Source organism: Taudactylus pleione, unplaced genomic scaffold, assembly GCF_031769625.1.
Source record: "Taudactylus pleione unplaced genomic scaffold, aTauple2 ptg000066l, whole genome shotgun sequence".
In the NCBI taxonomy this organism is placed as follows: Eukaryota; Metazoa; Chordata; class Amphibia; order Anura; family Myobatrachidae; genus Taudactylus; species Taudactylus pleione.
The window spans coordinates 20,995,931-21,017,534 of NW_028284468.1; the positions used below are offsets into that span (position 1 = coordinate 20,995,931).

The 21,604-nt window shown below is 43.2% G+C and overlaps 1 long non-coding RNA gene across 1 annotated transcript in view; it reads right to left on the reverse strand.

The window, feature by feature from the left end:
* The window catches only part of LOC148534526 (uncharacterized), a 176,243-nt gene that overhangs the window by 43,399 nt on the left and 111,240 nt on the right, over window positions 1-21,604 (reverse strand). The gene's annotated exons all lie outside the window — the stretch shown is intronic.

Consider the following 21,604-nt stretch of genomic DNA (forward strand, 5'->3'; position numbering starts at 1 on the left):
GGCTTGCTCAAATCGTTCTGTCTCTTAATGGAATCCCAGACAAACTCGATGATATTGAGATCAGGGCTCTGTGGGGACCATATCATCACTTCCAGGACTCTTTGTTCTTATTTACGCTGAAGATAGTTCTTAACAACATTGACTGTATGTTTAGTGTCTTTGTCCTACTGCAGAATAAATTTGGATTCAATCAGATGCCTCCCTGATGGTATTGCATGATGATAAGTACCTACCTGTATTTATCAGCATTGAGGACACCATTAATCCTGACCAAATCCCCAACTCCATTTCCTGAAATGCAACACCAAACTTGCAAGAAACTTCCACCATGCTTCGCAGTTGCCTGCAGACACTTATTATTGTACCACTCTCGAGCCATTCGGCTCAGAACTGGCACAAACCAGTGGGACAAAGGTGCATGTCACAAGCCACTGCACTGCATATGAAGGGCGAAGCGAATGCCTGGTTAGTGTTCAATGAAACTCCTCCTACATCCTGTCCATAATGCCTGGGATCGATCTGGATATGCTCCTGCTTCTATTTCCTCCTGGTGTGAATGCCGATGATAGTGTTTCACATGTTTCTGGTTGTGGTTAGTCTCCTGTTGTTTCCAGACAAGTTCCAGTTATCTTGTCAGCCTTATTTCTTGCCCGCTGATTGTATTGAGGAGGTGGCACGGTCCGAATAACATCTGCCACCTGCCGCTTGTGTCATCTAGGCGGCACAGTGCACATTCCAGCTTGCAGCCACTTGTGTCATCTCGGTGGCAAAGAGTGCACTCGCAGTCCTGAGTGTGCAAACCAGCGTCCAGCGGCATGTGTCAACCCTGCAGCACAGGTCTCATCTCAGCGTCCAAAGTATGCAACTGTGATAGGAACACTGGTAAAGTGGTCAGTGGTAGATACATTTGTCCTAGGATTTTGACCTATGTGTTCTAAAAAACCCCAGGAGAAAAGTCTGTAGTGAAGCAGATTTGAGTGTTGGCTTTTTGAAAAGCTGGTTTGGGTCTTGGGGGTGTGGATGAGAGGAGAGGGAGGGCTCCATCCACAGGCCACTCCAGGTTTTGGCCTTCTTGGCTTGTTAGCAGGCTCATTAGGGTCTGCACCTGGAACTGACTGATATAGGCTGTGTGTGATTGTAAGCTAGTGTCTCATACCTGGGTGAGCAAGCAGACTGGCTGGCTCAGAGACACTTGGTGAACACTACCTGTGAGTCTTGTGCATACACTTGTGTTGATGGTAGAGGCAGTAGGCCCCACTATTTCTTTAGAGAGGGAACCTTTTGTCTAGTTAGCGCCAAGACGGGTTAGTGTTTACTTTTATGTTTTGTTTTCCTTTTATGTTGCACAATAAAGACTGGTACCAACCAGCTAGTACAAGACCCCAGACTGGTGTACTATTTTTCCGGCTGCTGTGTGTGTGAAGAGGGAGTCCATCTACCCCAGGAGAGGGACCCCTATTCCGGTCGTGTTACAATTGGTGGAGAATGTGGGCAAGCACACACTGAAAAGTGCAGCAAGGAAAATTTGTCCTTTACAATTTAAAGGGGCAGACACATGATTACTGAATCCCTGAAGGTGGCATCAGCCAATGCTCATAGAGGCAAGGTTCAGCTTCCAACCAGCACCTGGAGGTAAAATGGAGAACGTTGTAAAAGCCCTGCTTCAGGCTACGGCAGCTGAGCAGGAAACTAATAAAGTTCAGCAGGAAACTACCGGAGTACAGCTGGAAGCTATCCGGGCTCAGCAGGAAGCTATCTATGTACAAATGATGGTCTTGGAGGCAGCCCAGAGGCATCAACAAGTCACCCTCGAAGAAACCCACCAGGCTATTAAAGAGGTGGTACAGCACCTGGTCATCTGGCCTGGAGATGCTATTACTGGTCCTCCCACCACTACTCACTCCATACGAGCCAGTCACTTCCTACAAAAGATGACTTCGGGTGATGATGTGGAGACATATCTCACCGCATTTGAGAGAACAGCCGAAAGCTAGAGTTGGCCCAAGGAGCAATGGACAAGTCTGGTGGCACCATTCCTGTCTGGGGAGCCACAAAAGGCATATTACGATTTATGCTTGGCCGATGCTAAGGATTATGTGAAATTAAAATGGGAGATCCTAACTCGCTTGGGAGTCACCACCTTTGTTTGTGCCCAACAGGTCCACTGCTGGAAGTTCCAAATGGACCGACCTCTACGCTCACAGATGCATGACTTTGTCCTTCTATCCACCAAATGGCTACAGCCCGAGATGCTTACAGGACCACAAATCATCGAATGAGTCGTGATGGACCGGTATCTGTGATCCCTACCTGCATCCTTGCGCAAGTGGGTGAGCCATGCCAACCCTAAGTCCGCAGACCACTTAGTCAAACTGGTGGAGAGGTACATGGCAGCTGAGGAGCTGATGAGTCTGCCCCACTGAGCCCCGATGGCACACCGGCAAACTCCCATCAACAATGGTAAGACTGTTCCTGGGAAGAAGGGTGCTGTGCGGTGGAATGTGCCTAAGACTGAGGGTGGGGAACCTGAACAGGCCTGCCAGGCCAGGAAGGTTCCTACCCCGCAAAAGATTAGACATTAATGTGACTCAATGTTTCCGATGTGGTGGCTACAGCCATATAGCAGCTAATTGTTCACTTATCTCTGAGCCCATGCAATGTGATACTGCTTCTGTCAACCGCAGGGTTTCTTTCTTTGCACAGCCAGCCTGTACTGCTGACCGGCAGGCTGAGACAGATAAACACATGTGTGTACTCACTGTGGAAGGCAACTGAGTAGAGGCTCTGTTTTACTCTGGTAGCCTGGTTACACTTTTGAGAATTGAGTTGGTGAACCCTTTGAAGCATAAGGGAAAAACTGTTGGTGTGACATGCATATATGGGGATACTCTTTATTATATTACTGCCGAAGTGAACATCGAGATGCCATGTGGTTCCGCAGTAGTCTCTGTGGGTTTGGTACCGGGCTTAATGTATGATGTGATATTGGGAAGAGAATTTGCTCACTTCAGGAAGTTGTGGGAAAGCCGGTTTTGCACAGTGGTAAATCACCCTGCCTCGTCTGAAAGAGTGACTGATGTAGTGGCAGAGTCAGAGATGTTCCCATTTTCTAATATGGTTGGCGAACTAGAGAATGCGGAGCGTGATGGTGGCTCGCCAAGTGTTGTAGAGCCCATTGATCATCTGCCAGATTTAGAGGTCAGAAGAGAGGTCTTTGCCATAGAGCAGTTAAATGACCCTACTCTGGTGAAAGCCAGGGAGAATGTCAAGGTGGTCAATGGTAAACCCGTAGATCCCAATAGTCCCTTGACGTATCCTCACATGGTAATATGTCAGGATCTGTTGTATCAGATGACTAAGAAAGGGGAGGAGATTGTGGAACAATTAATAGTCCCCAAAGCTTACAGGAGAACGGTGTTAGATCTGGCCATGGTCATATAACGGCAGGCCACCTAGGGGTAGAGAAAATCACTGAGCAAATCGTGCAGAGGTTTTAATGGGCCAGTGTCCAAAAAGATGTATCTGACTTTTGCACCTCCTGCCCTGAATGCCAGTATCATGCTCACAGACCACATTTCAAAAGTCCTCTAGTCCCACTACCAATTATAGAGGTACCATTTGAAAGAATAGCTATGGACTTGGTGGGACCCTTGTTGAAGTCTGCCCGGGGACATCAATATATTCTGGTAATTCTCGACTACGCTACCAGATACCTGAAAGCGATACCACTACGCAATATGTCAACCAAGTCCATTGCTGGAGAGCTGGTCCATGTTTTTAGCAGGTTGGGAATACCTAACTGACCAGGGTACCCTGTTCATGTCAAAAGTTATGAAGGAGTTGTGCAGCCTGTTTAAGATTAACCAGTTAAGGACCTCAGTTTATCACCCCCAAACCGGTTTAACAAGACCTTAAAACATATGTTAAAGAAAGTAGTCGACAAAGATGGTAAAGATTGGGATTATTTGTTGCCTTATCTGCTGTTGGCCATAAGAGAGGTACCCCAATCCTCCAGTGGTTTTTCGCCTTTCGACTTGTTATATGGGAGACATGCAAGAGGGTTACTAGACGTTGCCAAGGAGATGTGGATCGGGGGCAGTCCAGTCCTTATAAAACAGTGACTGAACATGTTTCCCAAATGCAAGAGAGAATTGCAGCTGTAGTGCCAATAGTTAAGGAGCACTTGGAACAGGCACAACTAGTGCAGCAGAGGGTATATAACCGCAATGCACAGTTAAGAAACTTTGCTCCTGGGGAGAGAGTGTTGGTGTTGGTTCCCACAGTAGAAAGTAAACTGTTGGCTAAGTGGCAAGGACCCTTTGAGATCTTAGAAAAAGTGGGACAGGTCAACTATAAAGTTTACCAGCCGGGGAAAAGAAAACCAGAACAGATATATAATGTGAACCTGATAAAACCCTGTAAGGATAGAGCAGCACTGTCAGTCATCCAAGCCCCTCCAGTAAACTCAGGTCTCGTGGTACCAGAAGTGACAGTGGCGAAAACCCTGTCAGCCAGTCAACAGCAGGAGGTCAAGGAATTTTGGATCAGAAATAGTGTACTGTTTTCTGACCTGCCAGGAAAAACCACGGTCATCAAATATGACATAATCACTGACCCGGGGGTTAAAGTTAACCTAAAGCCCTATAGGTTGCCCGAAGCCCAAAGAGAGTCTGTGTCAAAGGAAATTAAAAAAATGTTAGAATTGGGGGTAATTGAAAAATCACATAGTGAGTGGTCTAGTCCCATTGTGCTGATTCCAAAGCCCGATTGGAGTGTGCATTTTTGTAATGACTTCCGAAAGCTGAACAGTGTTTCAAAATTTGATGCCTACCCGATGCCAAGTGTGGATGAAGTAACTGAAGGCCTGGGGACAGCAAGATATTTAACCACTCAGGACCTAACCAAAGGGTATTGGTAAGTGCCATTAACCGAAAACGCCAAAGAAAAAAACAACTTTTTCTGCACCAGAAGGGTTGTTTCATTACAAGATGGTACCCTTTGGGCTACACGGGGAATCTGCTACCTTTCAAAGAATGATGGACAGGATTCTAAGACCCCATAGACGATATGCTGAGGCTTATCTGGATGATGTGGTCATACGTAGTCCTGATTGGCAGTCTCACTTACCCAGAGTACAAGCAGTGTTAGACTCCATCTTTAAGGCAGGTTTGACATGGGTGTTAGAAACTCTCAGGTAAAATTCAGTGGGAAGAACTGATTACTGACCATGCCCCTCTGAAATGGATGTCTGAATACAAGGACAGTAACACAAGAATAACGAGATGGTTCTTGGCGCTACAAACCTTTAAATTTTTGGTAGAACACAGGCCAGGAAGCCAGCTGGCTTATGCAGATGCGTTGTTATGCATTCATTGCTTGGGGGCTTCAGTTGTTCCACCCCACAGGTCAAAACAAAGAGGGGGGGATATGTGATAGGAACACTGGTAAAGTGATCAGTGGTAGATACATTTGTCCTAGGTTTTTGACCTATGTTTTCTAAAAAACCCCAGGAGAAAAGTCTGCAGTGAAGCAGATTTGAGTGTCGGTTTTTTGAAAAGCCTGTTTGGTCTTGGGGGTGTGGATGTGAGGAGAGGGAGGGCTCCATCCACAGGCCACTCCAGGTTTTGGCCTTCTTGGCCTGTTAGCAGGCTCATTAGGGTCTGCACCTGGAACTGACTGATATAGGCTGTGTGTGATTGTAAGCTAGTGTCTCATACCTGGGAGAGCAAGCAGACTGGCTGGCTGAGGGACACTTGGTGAAAACTAGAAAACTACCTGTGAGTCTTTTGCATATGCTTGTGTTGATGGTGGAGGCAGTAGGCCCCACTATATCTTGAGAGAGGGAACCTCTTGTCTAGTTAGCACCAAGACGGGCTAGTGTTTACTTTTATGTTTTGTTTTCCTTTTATGTTGCACAATAAATACTGGTACCGACTAGCTAGTAAGAGACCCCAGACTGGTGTACTATTTTTCCGGCTGCTGTGTGTGTGAAGAGGGAGTCCATCTACCCAAGGAGAGGGACCCCTAATCCGGCCATGTTACAATTGGTGGAGAATGTGGGCAAGCACACACTGAAAAGTGCAGCAAGGAAAATTTGTCCTTTACAAATTAAAGAGGCAGAAATGTGATTATTAAATCCCTGAAGGTGGTGCCAAAAGCCACACCTTCAATGTGGAAGCAAGGCCAAGCGACTCAACTATGCACAAAAACCTTGGAAATGGGATGCAGAAAATGGCTGCAGGTGCTCTGTACTGATAAGTAAAAGTTTTTAATATTTGGCTGTAACAGAAGGCAGTTTGTTTGCTGGAGGGTTGGAGAGTGCAAATTATACCCTGAGCATTTTTATCACCTGTGTATAGGTCATATTTGCCTACAGAAAGAGCCTCCACAGATTGGCCAATACATCTGCTCTTTACCCCATTAACCTAATAACTAGAGATGTGCGCAGACCCCCATGTTTTTATTTTGGTTGTAATTCATCATCGTGTTTTTTTTTGCCAAAGCCACCCTCAAGTGTTTTGGTTCGGGATTTTTTTTTCTTTAAATTAATAAAAAACAGCTAAAATCATGTAATTTGGGCCTGTTTTGTTCCTACTGTATTATTAACCTTAATAAAATTTCCAGTCATTAGAGTAAATTTTTGACCAACTCACAGCTCACAATATTGTTCCCCAATTTTGGCCAAAGGCTGGCTAAACTAAGCAACAGAGCAGCAGTACAAAGACACACAGTTTAATAGAATATAGCACATATATGATTTGCAACACAGCAGTGGCAGCAGGGGCATATCTATAATGATGCACGGTGTGCAGTGCACACAGGCTCCTGGGTCCAGGGGGGCCAACACCGCACACCCTACACCCATATTTTATTCAATACTTACCTCTCCATAGTCCTGCATCAGCTGTAGCAGCACTGCACTAAATGCCTGGAAAATGGCAGCTGTGGCATTTTGCGCATGTGCAGTGGGGAAATCTCCAGGAAAATGGTGGGCGAGCCACTTACCAGGTGACCTGTGCATGCACAGTAGACTCTTGGCACAGACTAGTGCCCAGAGTCTACTGCTGTGGTCAGTGCACTGCTGGCCTCTGGGGAGAGAGGAGGGAGCCCTGGATGGGGAATGCACATGGGCCCCCTCCTCTCTTAATATGCCCCTGAGTGGCAGACAGGATGGCAGTTTAATAAACTACATGACTCAACAGAAAGAATGTTTTCATTAATCAAATACTGATCAGAGGTCCAATGGTATTTAGTAGAAGGCAGTTAAAGAATTGGTTGATTGATTAAGAAAATAAAATTTGAGATGTAGAGCAAACTATTAAAACACAAGCATCCAAGTATGAGTTTATTTTTCATGTAATGCAATTGGAAACTGATCCATGCAGCAAATCACAGACCTCGGGACAATACAAGAGATTCAAATGGCTTTGCGAGAGACAGAAGAATGTCAACAATGCCCCCCCAAAATATAGTATTATATGATTGTTATTATTAAAATTTATTATAAGCTGCCAGTCAAGCACACAAAAGACAAGTTGGTAAAGTATCGACTTGCAAGAGACAGAGTACCATTATTATTGCCCCCCACAAAAAAAGAGCTCATAATAAAAAGAAGCTGTGCATGATATAATTGTCCTGCTCAGCCTTATATTGTGTATTAAAAAGGACATCCACAGTTTAATAAACCAAACACTTCAACGACAGGGACTGCCACTTTTGTGGCAGAAGTGCCTGGTTTCATTGGGCCCCCGCAAAACAAGCTATCAATGGGCTTAAAGCAGTCAACAGTGTTGTTAATTACGTCTACAGTTGTTAGATGTTGTTATCTTCTTCACCCTGATCAGTGTTAATATCTTTATCACGCAATATTAATTTACCATTACAGAAGTCTCTGTGTTTTGATGTAATTGGCGGCTAAGGTCTTCCTCATAGAATTTGTAGTTCTTTTTTATGAACATCAGTTTTTCCAAGTTTTAGGAAGTAGCCTCCTATGCCAACCGCTCATAAGGGGTTACAAATCAGGGTGTCAGCATCTCATACAGACTCAGACATTGCTCCATATCTGCTTTCAAAGCACCTCTTAGACATTCCACATCCATCACCTGATGCATTTGTGTGCTCACCTGATCTGCCAGATCAATGATACTGAACTACTCCCTATTTAAACCTGCACCAGTACTCATGTCTTCTGTTTCCGTGTTCTCTGTGAACTATATTTACCTCTCCGTGGACTGCTCTAGTTGCCACCTTGCTACCTCTATGGCCTCCAGGTGCCTCTGCTTCATACGTTATTTCTAGTGGACTCTGGGCCTCATTCAGACCCACTCGCAAGCGGCTGTCCGCTCGCAAGTGGGTCGATGGTGTGCACTGCGCATGCGCACGACGGAGGGAGCTCCGTCGTGCGCTTGCGCCAGACGCGACGAGCGAAGGACTTTCCTTCGCTCGTTGTGTCTGATCAAAGGGGGCGTGCTGTCGATGTTGATTGACAGCACGCCCCCTTTGGTGGGCGTGCCGGGGGCGTGCCAACCAGACGGAGGCATTCCCAAGGGAACGCCTACCGTCAGAAGCCAGCCCCACTGACATCACTAGTGATGTCAGTGGGAGTGATTTTGGCTCTGATAGAGCCAAAATCACTCCAGGGCTTGTGGTCGAAAACCCCGACCACAGGCTTCTGGTCGCACTGACGATGGTCGCGATGGTCAAGACCATCGCTACCATCAACCTGCACGCTCGTATGAGCTATGGATGGTGACCCACAGCTATACGAGTGTCCAGGAGGACGCTCCATTTTTATGGAGGACGGCCCTCATTCAGAGCGAGCGCTCTGCTCAGAGCGTCTGGCTCTGAATGAGGGCCTCTGTTACCTGCACTCAAGCCACCATACTGCATACAGCTCCATCCAAGTGTCATTACTATACCTATCTTCAACATCCACAGAGCCGGCATTACCATCTGTGGCTTACTACAACCTGACACTGTGTTTCACTGTCAAGCTTCCGTTACTGTGGAATTCATCTAGCATCTGTGTCATCCAGCAGCTGTACTATTGGGAAATTGGGCCTGATTCAGACCCGCTCACAAGTGTTATGCGCTCGCAAGCGGGTCGATGGTGGAGCATTGTGCAAGCACGGTGTGCACAATACGCGTGCGCAAGCCCCGAAGTGAGAGAGAAATTCACTCACTCCGGGGGTTGCTACAAACGGGGCGTTTGTCAATGTTGATCGACAGCTCGCCCCATTTTGTAGGTTAGGTGGGGGGTGGCTGGACAAATGGAGGCATTCCTGAAGGAATGGCTGCCGTTTGTGGGCGGCCCTACTGACATCACTTGTGATGTCAGTAGTGAGCTTCTGGCTCTATTAGAGCCAGAAGCTCACTGGGGCTTGCGGCAGACGAGACCCTACCACAAGCCCGATGGTTGTGATGATCGCGACCATCACCTGGCGCCTCGCTAAAGTTGTGGGTGACCAGGAGGCCAGGATATTTAAAACAAAGTGGCTGTCCTGATTCAGAGCGAGCGCTCGCTTTTTGTGAGCGGTTCTGAATCAGGCCCTTTGTGTGCAAGTCTTTTTCTGTACTCCATGTTACACTCACCTCTCCGCTGGTCTGTCTCAGGTTAGCTGTTACATTGTTATGCTGAAAGAGTATTGGTTTTCCTGTGGTGTGTGTTGTTTTCTGGGGCTGGTGCTGCGGAAGGTGTGCAGGTTAGACTATGGGCCTGATTCAGACCCGGACACTATGCTGCGCTCGCTCGCATTGAGCAATTTTTTGCAATCTGCGCATGCGTATGAGTCGCAATGCGCGTGCGCGAACCAGTCATTGCGATGAGAAAGTGTTCGCCCATAGCCCACAGTCGGGCCGCTATTTTGAGTGACAGTGCCATTTGTGGGTGGTAACAGTGGAAGGTGCTTGTAAACAGGGGTGTGGATGTGCGGACACAGCGTGCCCGACTGTCAGAACGGCGTTTAATGGGTGTGCATAATTAGCAAAGTAGCGTCATTACACATGTGACTGGGTTGTGTTTTAGTCTGAACTGCTCACAATGTTGTGGTGGGAAAAGGCTACCACAAGCGCTGCGAGCAGCTCCGATGGCTCTCGATGTTCCCCATTAATCCTACAACTGCTGGAGATGACGTGTGTTGCAAGTGGCAAAGGGGCGTCTTTATACAGGTGCGAGCGCATAGTGTGGCCGCTTGCTATTAGTGGGCGGCTGTACGTGACACAGTGCGAGCGCATGATTTAAATAGCCAGCCCCTTTTAGCCAGTGATCGGCCGCAAATAGCGTCCAGGTTTGAATCAGGCCCTATGTTCAGTATGCAGAATACAGTATTAATGCCTGAGTGATTGGCAGATCTGTATTTCTTATCCTGATCCTGCAGTGTAAGAGTTCCTAACTAGGTACCAGTTCCATGTCTTTCAACAGAGCAGTGCCAGAATAATTGCTTCTGCAAGCTTTGCTCTGCATACATAATACTTGATTCCTGAGCTGAATTCTGAGTTCCACTCTGCTGGTACTATATTGGCCTGAGTTCCAGGGTGGTCACCTTTGTCCCTGGAGTGTGTTCTTAGTTCTATTGGTCTTTTCTGGTTAATGGTGTAAGGCAGAGGTTCCCAAACATGGTACTGAAGGCTCCCCAACAGTTTGGGTTTGAGATAAAGCCATAGTTGAGGTCGTTAAATCAAATTGGCTTATGTACTAATTAAGTCACCTGTGCTCAACCATGGATATCTCTAAAACCTGAACTGTTGGAGAGCCTCGAGGACCACATTTGGGAACCTCTGATCTAAGTGCTTCCCATAGGGCCATGGGTTGATTCTACTTTGTTCTTGGTCCGAATCCCTACATAACTACTATCTGTGGTTCATATTCTTGTCACTAGTGTACCTTACTACCTGTCTGGCTCATGTGCAAGAGTTATAGACAACCTCCACCTGCACTTCAGTTACCCCAAGCAGGTCTGCCATCAGAAATTGAGGGGGGTACTGACAAAGAAGGCAGGGGATGGTGCAGAGGTGGGTGGAGCTGTGTATAATGTGGGTGGAGCTACACAGGGGGGGTTGGACATCAATTAGTGCATAACCCAGTTTAAAAATTCTCAAAGTTTGGGGTGGAGAAGGCAGGATGGACATTTGGGGCACAGGGCTGGGAAGGCTGGACTGGGAGGGCACAGGGAAGGCTGGACTGGGGTTGCACAAGGCAGGGAAGGCTGGACCTTAATAGGGGGGCACAGGGAAGGAAAAGCTGGCTGGACTGGGTGGGGCAGGGAAGGCTAGGTACACTAGGGGGAGGCACAGGGCAGGGAAGGGTGGACTGGGGAGGGGACAGGGCAGGCAAGACTGGCTGGATTAGGGGGGCACAGGGCAGGGAAGGCTGGCTGGTTTAGGGTGAGCACAGTACAGGGAAGGCTGGCTGGACTAGGGGAGCATGGGGCAGGGAAGGCTGGCTGGAGAAAAGGGATAGGGCAGGGAAGGCTTGCTGTACTAGTTGGAGGGGCACAGGGCAGGAACTCCTACCTTGTTTCTTCAGCGGGTCCGGGAGACAGCAGTGCATATATGCAACAGCAGCCGGGGAGACACAGTGCCGCCAGCAGTATTTGAAATATGATGCTGCTCGCGAGCTAATCACAGCTCGTGGACTGGCAGCCAATCAGGAGCATCCGCAATTGCTCCTACTGATTGGCTGCTGGTACGAGATCTGTAATGTCTTGCGGCCGGTGCGATATTTCAAATACCACCGGCGGCGCTGTGTCTCCCCAGCTGCCGATTCATATATTCTGTACTGCTGTCACCCAGGCCCTCGCTCTCTCCAGGCCTGCCAGTCCCCCCCTGATGGCGGCCCTGACCCCAAAGGTCCGGGGTCAGATCTTAAGAATTCCAAGCTTGTGACACAAGGATCGCAGCTGTGCTAAACACTCTTTCTGAGTACACACTGTAAAGCAAGCCAGTTTGTGCTAGGGGTTCCAAATTGCCTTTTTTTCCTCCAAGTATTCAAAGGGACTGTGTGACATGGTAATACGGTATGTACTTTGTTATTGAAATAATCCTCCACCATTCTATTGATGCATAGTGTATCAGATTGAATGATGGTAGAGGCATCAATGTTGGCAATTTTAAGTTTTTTTGGCAGCAAATTTTCCCTTTATTATTAGAGGTGATGTTTTCTTTAACATTGTGAAATATTGTTTCAATTTCAGGTGCCCTTTCTTAATCTTTCTTTCCCCTTGACCACCGGCTTTAGTACAGTAGATGTTGAAGTACTATCATGACTGCACTAATACAGGGTTACTGCTCCTGCTATTGTTTGACTGATCCAAGATTGGTTTTATTTTTCACAAAAGCCAATAAATTAGTTTTTTACACTTGAGAATTGTTTTGGGGTGTAGATGATGGGGGGATACCACTGCACACAGAACAGTAATATATGCTATGTGTCACTCATCTGAACAAACACTAAATAAATACACAATATCATTTTTAAATCAATTAGAAAATACTGCAGGTTTTTTTTGTTATAGACTACAACTTTTTTATATAACTGGAACTTGTCAAAACAAAGAGGTCTTCTTGGGTTGCAGCGACCTCAAAAACAATAAAGTATACTATATTTTGGACAAATAAACAATATAGTATAATGCAGTGATGGATTTTCTTAAGAAAAAAAAGGTGCAGATTCACTTTAATGGCACCCTAATGGGATTTTTTAACACAGTTACTGAACACACAACATAGTCCCTCACAGCGCTCATAGTAATGGTACCCTAATGACTTTTTTTGTAATACAGTGCCTGAAGACACAACACAGTTCCTCACAGCGCTTCTACGAATGGCATCCTAATGACATTTTTGTTAACACAGTGCTGAACACACAACACAATGCCTCACAGCACTCCTTATGGCACCCTAATGACGTGTTTTTTAACACCATGGACCTCATTCAGAGCCACTTGCAAAAAGCAAGCGCTCACTCTGAATGAGGGTGGACGCTTTTTTTTTTTAACCTGGCCTCCTGGCCGCTCGCTAAGCTGTGGGTGATGGTCGCGAGGGTAGCGACCATCGCAACTATCGGGTTTGCGACAAGTCCCTTGTGTAAGGTCTCGTCTGCCGCAAGTCCCAGTGAGCTTCCTGCTCTAATACAGCAGCGGCCCACAAATGGCAGGCGTTTCTTCATGAACACCTCCGTTTGTCCAGCCACCCTCCCCTCCCCGCCTACAAAACAGGGCGAGTTGTCGATCAACATCGACAGCCACCCCATTTGTAGAGAGCAACAAAGCAAGTGAATTTCTCACTCGCTCCGGGGCTTGCGCATGCAGACGGCACGCGTGGCACGTGCACAATGCCCCACCATCGACCCACTTGCGAGCCATAGAGCTTGCGAGTGGGTCTGAATGATGGCCCATGTCTGAACTCACAACACAGTGTTTTATTTATTTTTTAAACAGTGGCCAAAGAACACACAGTGCCTCACATTTCTGCTATGGCAGTGGCACCCTAATGGAGTTTTTTTAATAGCACAGTGCCACTTTAACACAGTGCTCCTAATGTCTTTTTTAACATAGTGCCTGAATACACAACACAGTGTTCCCATGTCAGTGGCACCCTATGGCATTTTTGTTTTTTAAATATCTGAGCACTGGAAAGATAACATTTTGCCTCATTTTGGGATCCGAACTTGGTAGGAAGACCCAAGCTGGTGCTTGATTTGACTCATAACCCCGAAGTTTGGGTGTGTTTAGTTTCCAGTAAACCAAACCCTCTCATCTTTACTCCTAACATGAGATTTTTTACAATAGGTGTGACTGTGCTGCACTTTTTTCTAACATCTTAAATGACACCTCTAACACTCTCCCTTCCATCAGATTTGTGCAGTACATCATACAACCCCTATAATGCAGCACACAGCCTTAGGCAAATATCCCATATAATCTACCTCACACACCATGTAATGCAACACTCATGCCCTGTAATGAAGCACAAATCTCCAGTTAATCAAACACTTCACTGGCACAAATCACATATAATTCATCACACATCTTTGGTCATACAGATACTCAAGTAGCTTTTGTATCAGTGTGCTGGAGAGCGGCTGCCATTTCGTAGCCCACATCCTTCATATTATTTTTCCCAGTCCTCCATGGTGGGCAGAGAATGATGAGTGACATCATCATTACGTTTTGCCCACACAGCTTGACTTTAGAGAGATTGCTAGACTACAGGTCAAGGAAATCACAACTAGTGATTCCCCTTGAAACTCAGGGTGAGTCAGCAAAGTATGTTACAGGTACTCTTCTAGAGGCACCAGACAAACACATAGTCCAAGTACTAAAACTGTACATTAATACGTTCCTCACTCTACTTTTAAGCGCATGAAACTGGCTTTTTCTAATACATAATACCTATCTATAGACACAGCAAAGCCAAACATTTGTTCCAACATTCATAGATTCAGCCTTGCGCCAGCACATAGGTGTATAACAGAAACGAGCATTGATGTGGATTCCAATATAACTTGCAAAAACAATCTTAGCATATCTTAAACTGCAAGGAACATGTGCAAAAGACCATAAAAGAGCCAGTAAAAAAAGACATGACATATATACCTAACATTGTCCTCCAGTGAAATACACCTATTATTATAATGAATAAATAATCTACAAATAAATACAACAGTTTAGAACATGCACATTTTATTAGAAACATTTCTTTATCGAGGCCAAAAAAATACATAATACAGCATATTCAACTGCAAAATATCTGGAAAACCTGTGGCATTTGCTTAAAAAAATAAATTATATATATATACTGTATATAACTAAGGAACACTGATATATATATATATATATATATATATATATATATATATATATAAAACTGAGGAACACTGTGGTTTCTTGTAATTAGTAGCACACTGTTAAAATATTTTAAATCTTGAGCTTTGAAGTAATTTATTACAATAAGGATTCAACAGACCTGCAATGTTGCCCTTTAGGTTTTATTATTTAAACATACAACCTGTTAATAATTTAAGAACTCCCCTGGTTGTTCAACAACATCTGTCTCCACACATTACTTTGCATAATCAATCTTGATCATGAACCTTGCCATCCAACATCTTCCTTAAGTTTTAAACAAAGTGGAAGTGAAGTTGTTAGAAGCAACTCATATTTATGTTGCAAATTAAACTCTCCATAAATGAAACCGAATAAGAGTGTAGAGAGTTTCAAAAAAATGTCCAAGTTATAGACAAATGCATGGGGGAGATATGGTATTACTGGTGTCTGGATTTCCAGTTATATAGAACAGAATTACTTAATTGGTTATTTAAAATATTTTTGAAAACAGTTTCATACATGTTACTTTACTCGTCATGTGGAAGCCTTCTTTTGACTCTACTTTGTAGGTTAGTGTGATTTGCACCGGCAGGTTGTTTTTTTTTTTAAGTTACTTTTACAGAAAATGTGATTTTAGCTAAATACAGAGCTGGAGCAAGAGTAATTATTATAACTACTTTGGAGGGAGAGACAGAGAAAGAGAGAGAAAGATTACTACTACTACTGCTACTACTACTACTACTACTACTACTAATAATAATAATAATAATTGCTGTTATTATTATTATTATTATTATTATTTTGCTCTTGATTATACATTGTTTAATAAATTATAGTATATCTGAAGGTAATCTTATCTCATCTGATCTTATCTTGAAGAATATTTAATATATAATTTATATGCAAATAATTTTCATTATTATTCTTTTTTTTGTAATATCATTAATAATACCTTTATGGAATAACTATTTACAACTACATTTTGTTGTGTTATCAAACATCAACTTACTAGCATTTAGATTAGTAGTCCACTGATCAGTGATTGTAACTATTAGAATATTATGGTCAATGAGCCAAATGGTTCCAATTGGTTACTCCTTCCCCATGTCATTAACCAATTTCTTCCATAGGCACCTGACTTAATGGAAGATGTGTCAAATCTTGGAGAGGGATAAAGTGGATAGAGATAAAGTACCAACTAGTCAGATTCTAACTCATTTTATAGGATGTGCTAGAAAATTACAGAAACTGATTTGTTGCTATGAGCAACTTTACCACTTTATCTCAATGCAAGATTTGATAAATTCCCTACCTTTGTCTGTTTACGCTTTAAGATAGATACTTCCTAAATTAAAACCCTCCATATCGCTTTAGCTCCCATTGGACTTGCCACTCCATGACATTGTTTACATCACAATACAGAAAGCATGCTACTGACCTCCATACAATAAAAATTCAGGCTACAGTCCATCATTCAATACAGAGAGTATTCTTTTGACATCTATGGAGTACAGAGTGCTTCCTAATTACCACTATACAATACAGATAACAACAATGTGACTGTCATACAATACAATGAGCATGCTATTGACCACCTTACAATAGAGCATGTTATTAGCCATAGTACAATATACAGAGCATCTAAGTGACTGTCATGCAAAAATGAGATAATCTGAGTGACTGCCATACAATACAGAGAGAACACAAATGACAATCATAAAATACATAGTGCATACTACTGCCCACCATACAATACAGACAGCATGCTCCTGACCACCATACAAAACAGAGAGTATGCTTTTGACCTCCATACAATACAGAGAGTAACCTACAGATGTGACCACATACACCTTTCCTAAAATCTAGCTAAATGGGCAAATTTGCCATGCCATTTATTCTGTGACATAGCCACATCTTGTGATTTTTTTCTTAAAAGTTTCATCTTTAATCTGCTACTTTATATGAATACTTTTGCAGGAAAAAAAATTGGGATCCATCCAACTGCTACTCGTCATAGAGAGCCTTAGCCGTACTGACATCTTGTGCCAAATTAAGCAAAAAAGGAATGGTATAAGTGGACACATCTGTAGTGGCCACTATACAACAGACAACCACCCTGTGACTGCCATACAATACAAAGAGCATTGCTACTGATGACCATACAATACAGAGAGCATGCTAGTGATCACTATGCAATACAAAGAGTATTAGTTTGACCACTATACAATACAGAGACCATACTAATGACAAACATACAATACAGAAAGCATTCAAGTAACTGTCATACAATGTAAAATATTCCATTTACTGTTATACAGTACAGAAATATCCTATTGACAACCATTGAATACATAAAGTAGAACATCCTATTGACCACCAGACAATACAGAAAACATCACAATGACTGTCATACAAGACAAAGGATATGTTATTGACAGACATACAATACAAAGACTATTCAACTGACTGCCATACAATATAGAGAGCATCCCAGTGACTTCCATACAATACAGAGAGCATGCTACTGACAGCAATACAAAACAGAGTACATCACAGTTACCACCATACAATGGAAAAACCCTCAGCATTATTTAGCTCCTCAAAAATCTTTACTTTCTTCAGGGTCACCATAACCACCTAACATAATTAACCCCTTTAAAATAATTTCCTTCATGCCCATTATTATTTTATGCCCACATCATCAATTAACTATTAAATTACTTTTTAAGTTTCATAACCCCTGAATCTTAGTTAACCCTTAAAAGCATTACACACTTCATCCTCATAATTAAACCAATTCATCCTAACACCCTTATTCTTAATATAATTTTCCCTTAACCTCATTAATTATTTTTCACCATTCCATGGTACCAACACTGCTCTGGAGCATGTGAAGAGCTAGTACAGTATATGCACAGTTACACCAGAAGAACAGTGTTGGGGCCTTCGGTGTATGCCCTGCATTATTAGTCTCTAACCAAAATGTTTCAATGGGACTGAGATCTGCCACTGAACTCTGATATTATATTTTAATACCTAAAAATGAAAATATGGAAGCAGCATTATAATTATGAAAATGAAGGATAGCATGAATATTTTGATATAGTACCTGTCAAGAGTGGAATTAGACACATCTCTGATAGGAAATGTCACTGACCTCATTGTAAAATTTAGCTAGTCTCCGAAAATGAAACACTTGTATATGGACCATGTGGCTAAAATAGAGAAACTTTATGCTGAACTGACCTCATTCTTACGTCTAGAAGAAACATTCCTTTTGATCATTGTCTGAATTTCATGTAAGTGACTATTTTTTTAAGCAGCCTGCCAGCTCATCTTCATTAGGTGTTTCACTTATTCTACAGTCCTGAGAATGTGAAAACGCAGATTGCCAGCACTTGTTTCCTTTCCCATTAAGTTTGATTTTCTTCCAAATATTCTTGATTTTCAGCAGCACAAGCTTTAAAAGGATTACTGTCAACCCTGACAAAAAGCAATAAAAACAGAAAAGGCTGAGTATGCTAGCAAAATGGTGCAACAATCCAATTAGTAAAGGTAGTCAAGTGTTCAACTTGTTTATCTTGTGCATCAATTGCAACTTAAATAGTGTTCTGATGCATTCATTTTCTAGTTTGGTTTGCTGCATGTATTTTACCATTATATGTATAGTTGAATAAAGAATAAAAAAATAAATTGTAAATGTAAACACAATTTTACAATACAGTATTGTGTACATTGAGAATATTTAGGAATTAAGGTTAATTGCAATATTGGGGAATCAGAGGACTGATTTCCAAATAAAATTGATTTCCTATTTTTATGAAATTGGTTTTTTATTATATAAAAAGTAATAGTGTATGGTGACTGTTGATTGTGTTATATGGCATGTATAATTATAAAACCATTGTTTTTCGAAATGAAGGTGTCCTTTAATTATACAGCAAAACAGTGGATCCTCATTGTATTGCAGAGAAAACTGACATGTCTTCTTTATAAAGTTTTTGACAGTACTGAATAAATCCAGGTTCTTTTCTTACCCATCCTGGTACCAGTGGTTGCTAGCAAATCAATGAAACCCCCTAATTTGATGGTGACTTTTCTACTTCTCTAGGACCCTTGTCATAAAAGGCCTCTGCCCAATATGGCGACAGTGCTAGCCAGCTTCTGCTGTTTTTAGAATTTATGGACAACCAGAACATGCTGTACTCATAATTCCAATTGCCAACTACTGGACTAGTTGCCTTTTGTAAAAGGGATCTAAAATAAAGTGTGGCCTTTCTAATTAAAAGCAACCAGTGTGGAAAAACTGCTTGAGATTGGCTAATTAGTAAATACTTTTTTAAACATATGTACAGTAGATAATTGTCATTATGCAGTGGATGCTTTTAGGGAGCAGTCCATTTCATAGGGTTTCTTATTTAATATCCAATTTTACTACATTCTGTATAGAAATTCAAATTGTAAATTACGGAACCTTAATATAGTGTTAAAAGAATAATTTGGGGGTACCTTAGATTTTTTTTGTCTCCTTTTTCATGTGGAACTGCTTGCACCACAGCACACATTGGCCACCAAGGGCATTCTGGAGCTTGTAATTCCAAAAGCTCAGACATTCACAAAGTCAATGCAGTGCTACAATTGCTGAAACTACAGGAGTGGCATGTTTTACAGTAGCATTACCCTTGCATCTGCTGCCACAGTGGTGCCGGAAAGTGACCCAGTTTTATTTAGCCCAGAGCTCGTTTACTGTAAAGGGGAGCCTGTTGATAGTACACTTTTTGCAGAGCTCTCTAAGAGACTGTGGGCCTCTTTCAGAGGCGGTCGGAGGATGCAAGCGGTCGCTCAGAAACTGGGCGGCCACTTGCATCCTGAACGCCCGCCTCTGTTGCGGTCATTAGGCTGTGGGTTAACACCCACAGCTCTAATGACTGCTCCAGTGATGGTCGCGATGGTCAGGGACCATCGCGATCATCGGGGCTTACGACGAGACCCTAGGGTAGGGTCTCCCTTGTCGTAAGCCCCGGAGAGCTTCTGGCTCTGTCTGAGCCGGAAGCTCTCCACTGACATCACTAGTGAGGTCAGTGGGGCTGCCCCCATATGGTAGGCATTCCCATGGGAATGCCTCCATTTGGGCTGCCACCCCCCCGGCCCACCTTCCAAACGGGGCGAGCTGTCAATCAACATCGACAGCTCGCCCCCTTTGGATCGAGACCCGCTACGACCGGCGCTGTCAGTTGTAGCGGGTCTCACGCATGTGCACGACGGTGCCATCGCCATCGTGCGCATGCTCTGTGGGGGGCCATCGACCCGGTCCGAGCGCATCGGCGCTAACGACCGGGTCTGAATGAGCCCCAGTATCCCTAAAACTATCTGGAGCTGATTCCCATCATTAATCTTGGTGCTAGATACTCTATGCTCATTGGGAACCTGCCATTTATGGGAACCTGCCATTTGCTGCATTGCTAATGCATATGGGGGTCATGATTTTTGCTATTCTGTTTATATTTTTTATAACAGAACAGACATACAGACAGATTTAATCATTATAAGACATTCTTTTGATGAACTATGAATGAGGATAAAAGTGGTTAGCTTCCTCTGAAATTATTTATTTTACTTATTTTGCTAGCCTAACCAAGTAAGACTTTCTAGAGCACTAGTGGATTGAACCATCTTCCTAAATATTATACTAGTGAGAAAGAGAGAGGTTGGAGGAAGCAGATCAAAAAGGCTGTGACAAAGTAATAAGAATTTTGAGTAAAACACTTAAAACTAGACTATGATACATAACTAATTTCAATACACTTAGATTGTGTTCTAAAACATTGTCAAAATATTATCTCTTTTCTTTGAGGTGTTGAAAATGTAGTTTGCTACTGCACAGACTCCATGCTAGTTCCTAAAGGTAGACTTACTTCCCTAACCAATATGGCCACTGAACCTAGTATTGTGCATGCCTGGTACCATCTTGTCGCTGTGTATGAGTGATCCTATCACAACTTAAGGAATTGGCATTCATGTCTTTACAGCTACAAAAGTTGTAACAATTAAAGCTGTTTAAGTATTGGAGCAAGAACAAAGTCACCAAAATCCAAGATTTGCTCTATGTACCAGAAATGGAGACAAATCTTACAGCCATCAGTGTCCTGAAACAGATAGGCCACAGAGTTCAAAGGAAAGTGTATTGTGTGGAACAGAAGTAGGATCATCATAACTACAGACACATGGTGACTGCAATTGTACCTCCTTGACACAGAGCACTGTTACACAATGATGTCAACTGAGCCACTGGAACTCAGGCATAGAAGATTTGGTCACCTTGCATACAACAATGTTCAGAAATTACAGAATGGGGTGGTCACAGGAAGTCAATGACTAATGCAGAAAAATCCATATGTGAGAGCTGCATAGTAGAGAAACAAAGTCGTCAGCCATTTCCAAAGTCATCAAGTTTAGCTACAGAATCACTTGAGATATTACATTCAGATATGTGTGGTCCAATGGAAGTAAAGTCTGTAAGTGGATACAGATACTTTGTGATGTTCATAGATGACTTCACATGTACTTCATCATAGAAAAAGCTGAAGTAGTGTAGAAGATTGCAGACTACAAGAGGCTGGTAGAAAATCAAACCGGTCAAAGTCTCAAGACTCTGAGATCTGATAATGGTGGAAAATAAAAAGGAGTATCAGTTGACCATTACCTACACTCCTAAGCAAAACAGTGTAAGTGAACAAGTAAACCATACACTAATAGAGGGAGCAAGTTGTATGTTAAAG